The sequence below is a fragment of the Triticum urartu genome, chromosome 7A (assembly GCF_056163025.1).
Source record: "Triticum urartu cultivar PI428250 chromosome 7A, HENAU_Tu73, whole genome shotgun sequence".
In the NCBI taxonomy this organism is placed as follows: domain Eukaryota; kingdom Viridiplantae; phylum Streptophyta; class Magnoliopsida; order Poales; family Poaceae; genus Triticum; species Triticum urartu.
Window position 1 is genome coordinate 281,458,393 of NC_141879.1, and position 10,323 is coordinate 281,468,715.

Here is a 10,323-nt window from a genome sequence, read left to right on the forward strand (position 1 = left end):
TCTAGAATCGATGAACATTTTTTTGAAAGTTGTTTGGTGGAAATTCATGAATTTTTTTATTTAATGAATATTTTTTGAAATGCGCGATCATTTTTTGAATCAGCGGACATTTTATGAATCAATAAACTATTTTCTAAGTCACGAATATTTATTCAATTTTCAGGATATTTTTCAATTCATGAAAAAAGATTGAATTGGTGAAAGTTTGTTCAATTTCATTAACATTTCTACTACACGACCTTTTACAAAAAAATTATGAACATTGTTTGATTTTCTGAATTTTTTTTTCAAAATTGCGAATATTTTTTGAATATGAGAACTTAAAAAAAGTCGCGACCATTTTCTGAGTCCACAAACATTTATGAATATTAAACATTTTATTTCAAAATTCTTATTTTTAAAATTTTCGAAACTTTTTTAAGTCCAATTTTTTTTAAATTCAGAAAAAGACGAGGACTAGAAAGAAAACTAAAAAATAAAATATGAAATTTAAAAAACAGGCCGCTGGGACATGGGCTGGTCCAAACAGGCGTGTTGTTTCTTCTCCCAACGCTCAGAACACGGTATAGAAGGTTTCTACTAGGGCGGTCCAGGCTGGGATTTCTCTATGTGAAACTTTTTTTATCACTTATAGGTGACATCGGTGGGTAATATTTTGCAACTTGGGGGCAATTTCGAGGACATACCGCCAAGGCAATAGTCCCTTTATTATTAGGTAGAGAAAAATAGGTTATTGCCGGATGTAGGGAAAGGTTGGCTTCATCTACGAGATAATTAAACTTTCCCCACAAACATACTCTTCTAGTAGGGTACACATACACACCCTAGATAGTTCTAGACTAAGCTTATTGTTTGAGGAATAGAGAGGGATTGTGGCGTAATGCGTTGGATGTTGTATTGAGCCTCACGGGTGAGTATATATATAGGAGTACAAACTTGGGCAAATGAGACGAATTACAAATCCTAGATTACCAAATACATGTAACCCAAATATATCTCTAACATCCCTTCGCAGTCGTAGCGGTAGCGTTATGAACGACAGAAGCATCACGGACGATCAAATTGGAGAGAATAGCAGCCGGCGGGCTGACATCCCCCCGCGGACATAGCGGGAGCGTCATGAACGGTGTCGCGTCGCAGACGCGTTGACTGTAGAAGAAGTCGACGAGGTGCAGCGAGGTGATAGCCCTTTTATGCTGTTATCGAGGTAGCCGAGAGCGAGGGTGGTGTAGCCGTAGTCGAGGTAGCCGTGCGAAGAACGCCATGGTCGATGTCGAGTTGGGGTGGTCGGTGTCGAGGAAGTCGCCGTGGAGCCGCGGGCGCAAGGAGGCGCCGTGTTAGTCATGGGCGCAGGAAGAACACTACAACATGATGAAGACTGACATGGACGGTGGTGTTCCCGCGTCTAGGAAGACGATGCGGCGCATAGCACATAAAAGTCAACGCGCGTGGACGGTGAAGTGAACCATGTGTTGTGGCGCTAAAACCAAGGGGCGATGTAGCGGCAACGCGCGGGTCGGGGCGACGGCGGGGAAGACCTCAGGACGGCAGCGGGGACCTTGTGCCACGTGCCACGACTCGATGGGGCGACGCAGCGGCAGCGCGAGGGTTATTGTAGCCATGGTGACGGCCTAGAGCGGACGGCCTCAGGACGACGGTGGACCACGGCCTGCGACACTATGACTCGAAGAGCGATGCAACAACAGCGCGTAGATCGGTGCAGCCGCGGAAAGAACCACAGGATAGAAGCAGAGACCGCATGCCACGCTCGCTACCATCTGATGGAGTGACGCAGCGGCAGCGCGAGGGTCAGTGCAGCCATGAATATGGCCTCAGGGCGGCGTTGGACCACGGGCCTCGGCAATACGGTCCAAAGGAACAACGCGGCGACATCGCGCAGGTTAGTGCAGCCTCGGATAGAACCTTGGGACAACGACGTTGCGGTTTGAAAGGACGACGCAGCGATAGTCCGTTGCTCAATCGGAGAGGCGTGCTATACTCAGAGACGATCTTCAGGATCCCACGGACCCCACGAATATGCGGTTGAATAGACTGGACAATGTGCTTCAGGCTGTCTGACATTGTAGAAGCATGCAACCGGGCAGGGACACGAGATATGCAGGAAGGCTTCACGTATGCAGCATGTACGAGCTAGCAACACGCTGCATCCACAAGCACATAACGTGCATGGTACGCGGCCATGCGCGCGTTGTGGATTTGTGCCCCAGCGCCCGGCGCTCGAGCAGTCCGACGTCCGTGTGTGGTGCATGACTGGCCACGGGCGGCGCGGATATTGGTGGAGTCAGATGATGTTTATTGCTTGCCTCATGGGCATATATATAAGAGTATATGATTTATTTGGATTACATGACAAGTTAGAATACTTTCTAGTCTATTGTATGTTTCCAATACAATCACGATACTCAATATCCTTCCGCAGTCACAACAGTAGCGACGCAGACAGTAAGACTGAAAAAGAATCCGAAGGCAAGCCGACGGACACAGAAACGAAGCTAGAAAAAATGGACACTGGTGTCAAGCTTTGTCCACTCTAGCACTAACTATAGCAGCGCAACATACATAATGTTGGAGTGCGGCATAAAGAGAGAAAATATACAATGATTCAGTAATTTTATTATTAAATCAAAAAAGTCATACCGAGTACAGGCTAAGCGAAGTCATAAAGCAAAAAGGTTAACTTCAAGCACTTCAGTTGTTACCTTCTGAAAAGAATGAACAAAAGAACATATTATATTTACAACAATGTTAAGAAAAAAAAATAAAATAAATATCATTAAGCAAAAATATAGTGACATGATGCTCACATTTTATAACTTCCCTTCTCAATCTTCCATCTTCTTAAATGGATCAATCACATCATCGTTTGTAATAGTAGAAAATATATATTTCTCCACATGGAAAATCGATACATGACTATGATCTTGTCAAAGTGACCTTGAAGTCCCGGTTGCGACAGATGGCAGTGGCCGTTTCCACAAAAATCTGTCCATAACCTCGTAGTCGTAGATGAATGTCGTGCATGAATCAAGGAAGAGAAGAACAAAAGATTCTAATTAGTTCAGTTATGAAATTTAGTCTATAGGCTGAAGGTAATACACATGCGTGTCATGAGGCATACCTGGGAAGAGCAAATCTAGGCTTGGTGGATTAGCACCAGATTATGCCGCAACAATCGGCCGGCCGGCATCCCCAGATTAGACCAAAATCCCGCCGATTCGTACGCTCGTCTCTCTGTAATTCCATCAGGCGGCACGAGCAAGGAATTATCACACCGGAAGGGGATTGAGAGGAGGCAATGAGATGAAGAGAGAGAAACTTGGTGGGACACTTTTGGGCTGTGCGCAGCGGCAAATAGGAATTTGGTGGAACGACCGCAGATCTTTTTAGGGACAGTGGGCTTCTATGGCTGGGCTGGAATTAGGTTGTGCTTCGGGCTTCTCCGGCTGGGCTGGGGTCAATCATCTTTTTGGACTGGGGTCAAAGACAAATCCTATTAACAAGATAACTTGAGGTTACGATTGGCACTGGTGTCAATTGATACCAGTCCTTACACGGGAGCTCCGTCCCTGGACGAACACCCCCTCCCCACACACACAGTCGTAACGGCCGATGCATCGCGGAAGTCCCGGCTGGAGTGGAAACCGACAAGGTTGCTCAAGCAAGGCGGTAGCCCTTTGTGCCATTATTGAGGTAGCCGAGAGCGTAGGGTGGTGTAGCCATGGTTAAGGTAGCCGTGCGAAGAATGCCATGGTCGATGTCGAGTCGAGGTAGCTAGTGTCGAGGAAGGCGCCGTGGAGCCGTGGGCGCAAGAAGGTGCCAAGTTAGTCATGGCGCAGTGGTGTCGAAGTAGTGGTGCGCCGGGAAGAAGATGTTGTTGACGACGTGTCGCGCCGGGTTTGCCAAGCCCGGTGACACATCGTGGACGAAGGCACACATCGGTGTTGCCAGCACCAGGCATGCGTAGACCGAGGAAGACAAAGTTGATGAAGCACCGACCAGACTTGCCAGGCCTGGGGATACGTCATGGACGAAGGCACACATCGGTGTTGCCAGCACCAGGCATGCGTAGACGAGGGACCTACACAAGATGTACGCCATGTTGAGAAGTCGGAGTGGCCAGCAGAGAAGGAGACTTGACACGGTTGTGGCGCCAATCAGCGTGGGCCGATGTAACCAACGGTGGTCGGAGTATAGGAAGTGGTCAGGGTAGATGACAACGACGTTGGCCATGGGCTGGTGCTGGACAAAGATGAAGGGGGTGGACGGGCAGCAACGGCGGGTTGGTTACAAGCACAACAACGGTGCTCGAAGTAGGCGAGGAACCCGACAACGTGACAAAGACCAGTGTGGACGGTGGCGTTCCTGCGCCGAGGGAGGCGGCGCGACGCATACCACATGAAGTCGATGCGTGGTGACCGCTGGCCCCAGCGCTACAGCCCGAAGGGGTGACACAGCGGCGGCAAGCAGATCGGGGCGACGGCAGGAAGACCTCGGGACGGCATGGACTGCGTGACGCGGTGCTACGGCCCGAAGGGGCGCCCCAATCGGCGGTGCGCGGGTCGGTGATGCCGCGGGGACGGCCTCGGGCAGTGGCGGTGGCGGCGTTCCACGGTGCTACAGCCCGAAGAGACGGTGTATGTAACGCCCCGTGACCGATGTGCCAGGTGTCCTCCAGTTATTCGCTGTTGTTGTGTTGTCATTGCTTGCGTGTCATGCATTCCATATCATGTCATCATGTGCATTTCATTTGCATACATGTTCGTCTCGTGCATCCGAGCATTTTCCCCGTTGTCCGTTTTGCAATCCGGCGCTCCTATGTCACCCGGTGTCCCTTTCTACCTCTTTTTCATGTGCGGGTGTTAAACGTTTTCGGATTGGACCGAGACTTGTCAGGCGGCCTTTGTTTACCCCCGGTAGACCGCCTGTCAAGTTTTGTGTCATTTGGACTTCGTTTGATACTCCAACGGTTAACCGAGGGACCGAAAAGGTCTCGTGAGTGTTGCAGCTCAACACCCCTCCAAAGTGGCCCAAAACCCTCTCCATCGTCTAGAGCGTTCGATCATGATTGCGTGGCTGAAAACCGCACCTCATTTGGACTCTCCTAACTCCCTCTACCTATATATATATCTGGCCATCCCCGAAATTTTCGTGCATGAAACCCTAACGTCTTCCTCCTCGCGCCGCCGGACACGTCCAACCGCGCCGGACATGTCCACGCCGCCACCTCACTCCGGCGAATCGCATCGCGCCACGTCGCCCCGCTGCTGCTCTCCTCCAACCCCCGCGCGCCACGTCGCCGCCCACGGGATCTCCTCTCTCCTACGCCACCGCGGGCCCGCGCGGCCCAGATCCGGCCTGCGGGGCCCGAATCGCCGCCCGCCGCCGTCAAGTGCGCCCGCGCCTCCTCCTTCGTCGCGCCTCCTCGCCAGGCGTCCCGTGCCGCCGCTCGCCCTTCGCCGGCGCGCCACGCCGCGCCGCCACGTCGCTGCCTCGTCGGCGTGCTCCGCCGCCCCGCCGCGCTGCGAGGTCCCCGCGCCGCCGCCCGCGTGGTCTCCGCCCTCACCGGCGCACCGCACCTCGCCCGGGTGCTCCGACGAGCGGCCTGACCTCGCCGGCGTCAACCTCCCTCCACCGGCGCCTCCCCGCAGCTCCAGACTCCTCCTTCTCCGACTCCAGCGCGTCTCCGGCGAGAAGCTCCGATCGTCCTCAAACTACGTGCAGATCTGAAAACTTCCCCTCGATTGACTTTCTACCCTCCTAACCCTAATTATTTTGCCATGTTCATCATGCCGTATCTTCGCATCCGTAGCTCCGTTTCGCGCGTATAGCATATCGGAATGTTCGTCTCAGAGAGAACATCATTTCATCTCATTGCATCATTTTCATTTGAGCTCATCTTGATGCCCGAAATGCTGTTGGAAGAGTGCTATTTGAGTTAATTGTCAAATCTGCTGCACCAAATAGCTATTTGTCATTTTTGCCATGATTATTGTGTGCATGATATGCTCCCGAGCTCTACATGTGTTTTGTTATATGCCATGCCATCTTTCCAGATGTGCTATCCATGTATTTTTGTGATATGTGTGGTGACTAGTACAAGCTTGCAAAGTGGTGCATTCGTTAATGCTGATTTCAGGGACTTAGGATTTCTAAGTCCTTGATCTGTTTTTATCAACATGCCATATGTTCATGTTGTTTCCTAGTGGTCCGTGCCTCTTTTGAGGATGATCAGTAAGGATGATTTGTTAATATTATGGTCCTCTATCCATCCATGTATTTGTTTGCAATTACGGAGCACCCTAGCTTGAGTCAATCGAGCTCTACTTTTGCTATTTCGTGAATCCTGGCAGATTGTCTATGTGTTAGCGATTTTGCCGAGGATGTTGTGGTTGATCCGTGCATGCTATGTTGTTGTTCTTGCCATGTCTAGCTTATACAATGTGTATTCTTGATGGGTGTATGCTTAGATTGTAATGCCTTGCTCTGTAGTGAGTGCATCGAGCTCGTAAACATGCCTACTTGATATCTGATTTGCATGCTCCAGTTTTTCACCAAGTCTGTGATCTGATTATGTTTTTGCCATGTTCACATGCTTGCAATTGTATTTTCTGATCCCTTTTGGCTCAAGGTCACTAAGGGACTTTTGTTGAGCTCCTTGAGTAGCTCCAAAGTGTGCTACCTGATCTGAAATTCCAGGCTTGTGTTAATTTCACCAAGTCTGAGATCTGTTTATCAATTGCACTTTTGCCATGCTTGTTTGAACCTGTTAATGGATGAATTGGCCGTAGCTCAGTGTTCATCTTTTGTCAAGCATTATGAGTGGATCCCTGCCATGTATTTTATTGCCATGATTGAGTGATGTAGCATATTTAACTTGTTGCATTTAGATGGCTACTTGCTGTTTATCGCAGACCGGTGCCATATTTGTTTTGCTTGCCATTTCCAAACCGTGCATCCGATTCCGACGATATTTATATCGATTTCAACCGAAATCCCCTCACCATTCCAGTGCCACTCTTGGATTTCCAAGTTGAGTCCAGGTTCATTCATTCCTTTGCAAATCATGCATATGCATCGCATACCGCATCCCGCATATCATACCATGTTCATGTGTTGGTTGTTTACTATGTTGTGTGCTTCTTTCCGGTGTTTGCTTCTTCGGGTTGATTCCGATAACGTCGCGTTTGTTAGGACACGTTCGTCTACGTCCGTTTGTCTTCTTCACGGACTCCTTCTTCTTCTTTGCGGGATCTCAGGCAAGATGATCATACCCTCGAAATCACTTCTATCTTTACTTGCTAGTTGCTCGCTCTTTTGCTATGCCTATGCTGCGATACCTACCACTTGCTTATCATGCCTCCCATATTGTTGAACCAAGCCTCTAACCCACCTTGTCCTAGCAAACCGTTGTTTGGCTATGTTACCGCTTTGCTCAGCCCCTCTTATAGCATTGTTAGTTGCAGGTGAAGACTGAAGTTTGTTCCTTGTTGGAACATGGAGATGTTGTTCCTTGTTGGAACATGTTTACTTGTTGGGATATCACAATATCTCTTATTTAATTAATGCATCTATATACTTGGTAAAGGGTGGAAGGCTCAGCCTTATGCCTGGTGTTTTGTTCCACTCTTGCCGCCCTAGTTTCCGTCATATCGGTGTTATGTTCCCGGATTTTGCGTTCCTTACGCGGTCGGGTAATAACGGGAACCCCTTGACAATTCGCCGTGAATAAAACTCTTCCAGCAATGCCCAACCTTGGTTTTACCATTTTCCACCTAGCCTTTTCTTTCCCTTGGGTTCTGTAGACTCAAGGGTCATCATTATTTTAACCCCCCCGGGCTAGTGCTCCTCTGAGTGTTGGTCCAAACTAGAGTCCTGTGCAGCGCCCCCTCGGGGAAACTCGAGGTTTGGTTTTAGTTGTATCGAGAGCTCATCTGAGTGTGCCCTGAGAACGAGATATGTGCAGCTCCTATCGGGATTTGTCGGCACATTCGGGCGGTTTTGCTGAATTTGTTTTAACTTGTCGAAGTGTCTTGTAGAACCGGGATACCAAGTCTGATCGGAATGTCTCGGGAGAAGGTATATCCTTCGTTGACCGTGAGAGCTTGTCATGGGCTAAGTTGGGACACCCCTGCAGGGTTTTGAACTTTTGAAAGCCGTGCCCGCGGTTATGGGCAGATGGGAATTTGTTAATGTCCGGTTGTAGAAAACCTGAAGTTGACCTTAATTAAAATGCATCAACCGCATGTGTTACCGTGATGGTCTATTTTCGGCGGAGTCCGGGAAGTGAACACGGTGTTGGAGTAATGCTTGACGTAGGTTGTTCTAGGATCACTTCTTGATCATAGTTTCCCGATCGTGCTTTGCCTTCTCTTCTCGCTCTCATTTGCGTATGTTATCCACCATATATGCTAGTCGCTTGCTGCAGCTCCACCTCATACCTTACCTTACCCATAAGCTTAAATAGTCTTGATCGCGAGGATGCGAGATTGCTGAGTCCCTGTGACTCACAGATACTTCCAAAACTAGCTTGTAGGTGCCGATGAGTCCGTGCAGATGACGCAACCAAGCTCAAGGAGTAGCTCGATGAAGATCTTGTCCTTTGTGTTGTTTTGTTCTAGTTGATCAGTAGTGGAGCCCAGTCGGGACGATGGGGGATCTGTGTAGAATTTGGGGTAGTCTTCTTTTATTTTGGCTCCGTAGTCGGGCCTTGACTGTATCTGGTTGATGTAATGCTTTATTCATGTAATTGTGTGAAGTGGCGATTGTAAGCCAACTATGTATCTTTCCCCTTATTGTATTACATGGGTTGTTTGCGAAGATTACCTCACTTGCGACATTGCTTTCAATGCGGTTATGCCTCTAAGTCGTGCTTCGACACGTGGGAGATATAGCCGCATCGAGGGCATTACAAGTTGGTAATCAGAGCCTTCCCCGACCTTAGGAGCCCCACTGTTTGGTCGTATTAGCGGACGAGTTGAGTCTAGAAAAAAATGTTTTGAGTCATTTAGGATTATATATATCGGAGAGTTTAGGAATTCTTTTTACTCCCCAGTCCCTTCATCGCTCTGGTAAGGCATCCTGACGTAGAGTTTTGTCTCTTCTCTCCTCAAATTTCACTAAAAAAAATTTTAGGATCACGCGGGTATCTTGGAATCGTTCCGATGGATTTGTGACGACAACATTGTTCTTGGTGCCTCCTGTCATTTAGGGGTTGTGGCAGTGTCCCGGGGAGTTGAGCTCCGAGGTGTTGTCGTCACAATTTTATCATTGCAGTTCTGGAATACCTGAGTTTAGTACGCCGACATCAAAAATCTCTTTTATGCAGTTGTTTGTGAGATAACCTCGACGCCACCCAGTACTGGGGCGGGAGTTCGGGAGTATTGCCATAACTCGTATAACAGATGCTTTTCGAAGGTTGAGGTAGACGATTTCCGAAGGTTTCTTGGTTATGTGTTGAAGGATGGATACAGCTGGATGTAGGATTTGTTAGTTTGGGTGAGATATTATGCTTCCCCTGTATCCCCAACACCTGATTGCATAACCGGAAAGTTTCGAGAGTTTATAAGTGGGAATTCAAGTAGCTCTTAGGATATCTTTCCGACAGATGTATGATATGAAATTGGGGTTCGACGTCTAGTGGTCCGCCTATCCACGGTCGGTTTTACAGTGGTCTCGTTGTGTCTTAAAGAGTCCTTGGCTATGCCGACTCGGGGACGCTTCGTATGTCATGTGCACTGCCTTGTACATGATGGTGCTGTACGATCGAGCCCGTGTAGGCCCCACCACGAAAACTTCGGACGAAATCTCTATCATATGTTTGTTCCGGCTTATTCTGCAAGACAACCCTTTGTTTTTGTTTTGAGTTGTGGTATTCGAGTTGCTTCGAAGTCAAGTGTTGATTCCATACCTTCCCTAAGCGGTGTTCTCATGTTCCTATGCGAATACTAATCTTTCTTGATCTTCGAGTTTGCCATCTCAATTTCTTCTAAACCGGTGTGTCTCTCTTCAAGTGGATCCATTCATTTTCAACATCCGCAAGATTCAATCTCAGTTTTATCAATGGTGTTCGTTTCATCCGTTCCAAGTTGTCTTTGTTTTCCCACCCACCCACCCTTTTTCTTCGAGGACCCAGATTACTTTTCCAACTATCCATTTTATCGATGGAAGTCTCTCCACTCTTTTCCTTCACGTTCCTACACGGTGATTCTCTTGAAGATGCTCTACTCATTCATCACTCTTCACTCGTTTTCTTCTCAGGTGGATTCAATTCAAACTTTGTGGATCATATCCCTTTCCTCATTT